The sequence below is a fragment of the Trichechus manatus genome, unplaced genomic scaffold, assembly GCF_000243295.1.
Source record: "Trichechus manatus latirostris isolate Lorelei unplaced genomic scaffold, TriManLat1.0 scaffold00046, whole genome shotgun sequence".
NCBI classification, from domain to species: Eukaryota; Metazoa; Chordata; class Mammalia; order Sirenia; family Trichechidae; genus Trichechus; species Trichechus manatus.
The window spans coordinates 11,507,447-11,513,558 of NW_004443982.1; the positions used below are offsets into that span (position 1 = coordinate 11,507,447).

General features: G+C 34.5%; 1 pseudogene; it reads right to left on the reverse strand.

The window, feature by feature from the left end:
- Positions 1 to 4,874: 4,874 nt before the first annotated feature.
- Positions 4,875 to 6,112, reverse strand: part of LOC101351495 (40S ribosomal protein S6 pseudogene) — a 4,704-nt pseudogene continuing 3,466 nt past the window's right edge.

Genomic DNA, 6,112 nt, shown 5'->3' on the forward strand with positions numbered 1-6,112 from the left:
AGTAATAAAAAACTTTTGGAAATAGATAGTGGTGATGAATGTACTACATGGCAAATGTAATAAATGTCACTAAATTGTACACTAAAAATTGTTAAAATGCTGAATTTTTGTTGTGTAAATTTTAACACTATAAAATTATTTTAAAAAATCAATTAAAGAAAAGGACTTTCAAATAAAAAATATGAAAAGATGTTAAAACTCATTAGAAGTTAGAAAATTCAAATTAAAACAATATTATTTTCATTCACCAGATAATACATTTTTAAATGATTGATAATATTTTATGCTTATGATAACTCAGGGAAACGGGCACTTCACATATTGCTAGTAATAATCTGTCTAAGGAGCCCTGGTGGCACAGTGGTTAAGCACTTGGCTGCTAACTGAAAGGTCAGTGGTTCGAACCCACCAGCTACTCTGGGGGAGAAAAATGTGGCAGTCTAATTCCGTAAAGATTTATACCCTTAGAAACCCTACGGGTTCTACTCTGTCCTACAGGGTCGCTATGAGTTGGAATTGACTCAACAGCATTGGGTTGGAATGTATTTAAAAACATAATTACACAGTACTTAATAACACTAAAGTGCAAAATGGTGTTTAGAGGACTTCTGATTTCCTGTTTGACATGTAAAGAGCTTGAAAATTGTTACTCCCATTCTCAATAAGTAATAAACTGAAAAACTTAAAATCAGTTCTTCTTAGAAGCAGAGTTAATACTTCATAACTAATTCTATGAGGCTAGCATTATCCTAAGACCAAACTCAGACAGAGGGATTACTAGGAAGAAAAAAAAATGGAGAGCCAAATAACTTATGAACACAGATGCAAAAATACTCAACAAAATATTAGCAAATCAAACCCAACCATTATAAAAAGAATTATACACCACAACCAAGGGAGATTTATTCTAGGTGTGCAAGCCTGGTTTAACATTCAAAAATAAATTAATGTAATCAATTACATCATCAAACAAAAAATCATAATATCACATCATTAGATGCAGAAAAAAACTTGACAAAATCCAACATCCATTCATAACAAAAATTTTGAGCAAATAAGAATAGAGGGGAACTTCCTCAACTTGATAAACAAGATCTATAAAAAACCTTCAGATAACCTCAGACTTAATGGTGAGAAACTAGACAGTTTTCCCGTAAGATTAGAAACAAGACAAAGATGTCCCTTCTCACCTCTCTTAACATCTTACTGGAAGTTCTGGTTAATGCAATAAGACAAGAAAAGGGAATAAAAGGTACATACTGGAAAAGAAGAAATAAAACTATCTTTGTTCACAGATGATATGATTGTCTATATAGAAAATCCTAAAAATTAGAGGAAAAAACCCTCAATAACAAAAAACTCTTGGAACTAATAAGTGCTTAGAGCAAGGTGGCAGGATACAAGGCTAATTTACAAAAGTCAATTACTTTTCTATATACCAGCAATGAACAATCGGAATTTGAAATTCAAAACAAAACATCATTTACATTAATATGATAGATCAAATTAAATACTTAGGTATAAAACTGAAAATATGTACGAGACCTATATGAGGAAAACTACAGAACTGTGAAGAAACCAAAGAAGATCCAAATAAATTGAGAGATGCTCCATGTTTATGACTAGGAAGACATAATATTATTAAGATGTCAATTCTTCCCTGTTGATCTGTAGGTCCTATCCAGTTCCAATTAAAATCACAGCAAGTTATTTTGTAGATATTGACAAAACGATTCTAAAGTTCATATGGAAAGGCAAAAGACCCAGAACAGCCAACACAATACTGAAGAAGAACAAAGTCGGAGGACTGACACTATTTATCTTCAAGACTCATTATTAAGCTACAGTGATCATGACAGTGTGACATTGGTTAAAGAACAGATAAGTATATCGGTGGAATAAAACAAAAGGCCCAGAAATAACCTCACACAAATACAGTCAACTGATCTTTGACAAAGGAGCAAGGACAATTCAATGGAGAAATGATAGTCTTTTCAACAAATGGTGCTGGAAAAAATGAATCTAGATATTGACCTTACATCTTTCACAAAAATTAATTCAAAATGGATCATAGAGCTAAATGTAAAATGCAAAACTATAAAACTTCTAGAAAATAACTGAAGATCTAGGTAATATCTAGGTTGGGTTTGGCAATGAGGTTTTTAGATACAACACCAAAAACATGATCCATGTAAGAAAAAATTGATAAGTTAGATGCCATTAGAATTAAAAAGTTCTGCTCTGAAAAATGCTCTAGGAATAAAAAGATAAGTCACAGACTAGGAAAAAATATTTGAAAACGCATATCTGATAAAATACTCGTATCCAAAATACAGAACTCTGAAAACTCAGCAGTAACAAAACAACCAACTCAATTAAAAAGTGGGCAAAAGATCTGAACAGACCTCATTTAAGAAGATATGTTGTTGTTAGGTGCTTTTGAGTTTGCTCTGACTCATAGCAACCTTGTGTATAACAGAAAGAAGTGTTGCCTGGTTCTGCACCATCTTCACAATAGTATGTATGTTTGAGCCCATTGTTGCAGCCACTGTGTCAATCCACCTTGTTGAGGGTCTTCCTGTTTTTCACTCACCCCCTACTTTACCAAGCATGGTGCCCTTCTCGCCATCCTCCTTCTAAGGAACATTCTGGCTGTACTTCCTCCGAGACATATTTGTTCGTTCTTCTGGCAGTTCATAGTATAGTAAATATTCTTCACCCACACCATAATTCAAATGTGCCAGTTTTTCTTTGTCTTCCCTTTTCATTGGCCAGCTTTCCAATGCATATGAGGCAATTAAAAATGCCATGGCTTCGGTCATGTGGTGGAAAGAAGACCTACAGATAACAAATAAACATGAAAAGATGCTCTCTGTGATACGTCATTAGGGAATTGCAAATTAAAACAACAATAAGATACTACTACATACCTATTAGAATGACTAAAATTCAAAACAATGACAACACCAAATGCTGGTAAGGATGTGGAGCATCTAGAACTCTCATTCACTGCTGGTGAGAATGCAAAATTTTATAGCCACTTTGGAAGACAGTTTGACAGTTTCCTCCAAAGTTAAACATAGGCTTACCATTTAATACAGCAATCATACTCCTAGGTATTTACCCAAATGAGTTGAAAACTTATGTCCACACAAAAACCTCCACACAATTTTTTATAGCATCTTTATTCATAACTGCCAAAAATTGGAAGCAACCAAGATGTCCTTCAATTGTTGTTGTTAGGTGCCGTCAAGTCAGTTCCGACTCACAGCGACCCTATGTACAACACAATGAAACACTGCCTGGTCCAGCGCCATCCTCACAATCGTTGTTATGATTGAGGCCGTTGTTACAGCCACTGTGTCAATCCATCTCTTTGAGGGTCTTCCTCTTTTTTGTTGACCCTCTACTTTACCAAGCATGATGTCCTTCTGCAGGGACTGGTCCCTCCTGATAACATGTCCAAAGTATTTGAGATGAAGTCTCATCATCCTTGCCTCCAAGGAGCATTCTGGCTATACTTCTTCTAAAACAAAGTCCCTCCATAGGCAAATGTATAAACAAATTGTGGTATATTTATAAGATGGAGTATTATTCAGTGATAAAAATAAATGAGCTATCAAGCTGTGAAAAGACATGGAGGAAACTTAATTGCATATTGCTAAGTGAAAGAAGCCAGTGTGAAAAAGCTACATATTGTGTGATTCCAACCATATGACATTCTGGAAAAGGCAAAACTATAGAGACAGTAAAATAATCAGTGGTTGCTAGGGATTCAGGGGCAGGGAGAGAGATGAATAGATGGATTACAGTGATACTATAATGGCGAATATATGATATTATGCATTTGTCAAAATCCATAGAATTCTGTACAACATAAAGGATGAACCCTAATGTAAACTAAAGACTTTAGTTAATAATACTGTAACAATATTGGTTCATCAATTGTAACAAATGTACCACACTAATGCAAAATGTTTAATAATAGGATAAACTGTGCAGGAGGCAGAGAGGGTATGTTAGAACCCTGTACTTTATGCACATTTTTTTCTGTGAACCTGAAAGTGCTCTAAAAAATAAAGACTATTAAAAAATAAAATATCTATTTCTCCCAAATTAATTTATAGATTTAATGCAATACTAATAGAAACCCAAGAAAATTGATTGTGCAAATTGACAAGTTGATTCTAAAATGTATATAGAAATGAAAAAGGCCAAAAATTACCAAGGTAATTTTCTAGAAGAAAAACAATTGGAAAACTTTCACTACCAATATAAAGACTTATTATAAAGCTATAGGAATTAAGGTGGGGTAGTATTGGTACAAGGACAAACTAATAGACAAATAGAACAAAATAAAAAGCCTAGAAACAGACCATCCATGTGTACATATATATGGTCTCTTGATTTATAACAAAAGTGCCAGCAACTGAAATGCAGTGAAAATGGGCAGACTTTTCCGAAATTAATGCTGGGTCAATTAATCAGATTTCCATATGGAAAAAAATATCTTGGGCCCTACCTCACCTTATATTAAAAATGAATTCCAACTTGGTGATAGAATTAAACAGTAAAGACAAAACAATAAAGCCTCTAAAGGAGCACTCACCAATAAAACTTGTGATGATGGAAATATATGTCTCTGTGCTGTCTAATATGGTAATCACTAGCCACATGTGGTCGCTGAGCACTTGAAACATGGCTAGTGAGACTGAGAAACTTTATTTTTAATTTTATTTAGCTTTGATTAATATAAACTTAACTAGCCACATGTGGCTACCACATTGGACAAGGCAGTTCTAGAAAGTTTACATAGAAGAATATCTGTGATAGCTTTCTTTTTTTAAATATCTGATCTTATTTACTGGTTACTCTTAGAAAACCTTATTTTTAGAGGTGGAAGCTCTCAGAGAGGACAGTCTCAGTCTCTTGACAGACGGTTCCTGGCATTTTTCTTTGGCCTCCTTCATTCTCATGGCTAAAAGTTTTGCATATTCTGTGACCTCTTTTTTCTTTTTCTTTTTTTCCTAATTTTTTAAACTTTTATTTATTTTGTTGTTGTTTTGAGAATATACACAGCAAAATATACACCAATTCAACAGTTTCTGCACTGTCTCTGTTATCTTAGTGCTGCTATAACAGAAATACCACAAGCGAATGGCTTTAACAAAGAGAAGTATATTCTCTCACAGTCTAGGAGGCTAGAAGTCTGAATTCAGGGTGCCACCTCCAGCAGAAGCCTTTCTCTCTCTGTTAACTCTGGGGGAAGGTCCTTGTCATCAATCTTCTCCTGGTGGAGGAGCTTCTCAGTGCAGGGACAAAAGGACACACTCCACTCTCGGCGCTTCTTTACTGGTGGCATGAGGTCCCTCTCTGCTTGCTTATTTCTTTTATATCTCAAAAGAGGTTGACTTAAGACACGACCTAATCTTGTAGATTGTGTCCTGCCTCATTAACAAAACTGCTGCTAATCCCACCACATTAGCATCATAGAGGTAGCATTTACAATACGTAGGAAAATCACATCAGATGACAAAATGGTGGACAATCACACAATACTGGCAATCATGGACTAGCCAAGGTGACACACATTTTTGAGGGACACAACTCAATCTATGACATATACATACCATTTAGTAACATTGATTACATTCTTTGAGTTCTGCAACCATTCTCACCCTCCTTTTCTGAGTAGTTTCTCCCCCATTAACATAAATTCACTACCCCCTAAGGTTCCTATCTAATTTTTAAGTTACAGTTATCAGTTTGATCCCATATACATAGTTCTTAAAAGAGCATAATGCTCAAGCCAGACTTTTTTACTAGTTAAACTAGACTACTGTTTGATTTTAAGAAGACTTCAGGGGATATTTTTGGTTTAAGGTTCAAAGACTATCTCAGGGCTATAATTTTATAATTCTTTTTTTTTTACTTTTTTTATTGTACTTTAGGTGAAGGTTTACAGAACAAATAGTTTCTCATTAAACAGTCAGTACACATATTGTTTTATGACATTGGTTCTTGGCAGTTTTTTTTTTTATTACCTTTTCAATCTCTTCTCTTGATATGGCTCTGTTCAGATTTTCACATCACTTTGTTGTAGTTTGGGTAG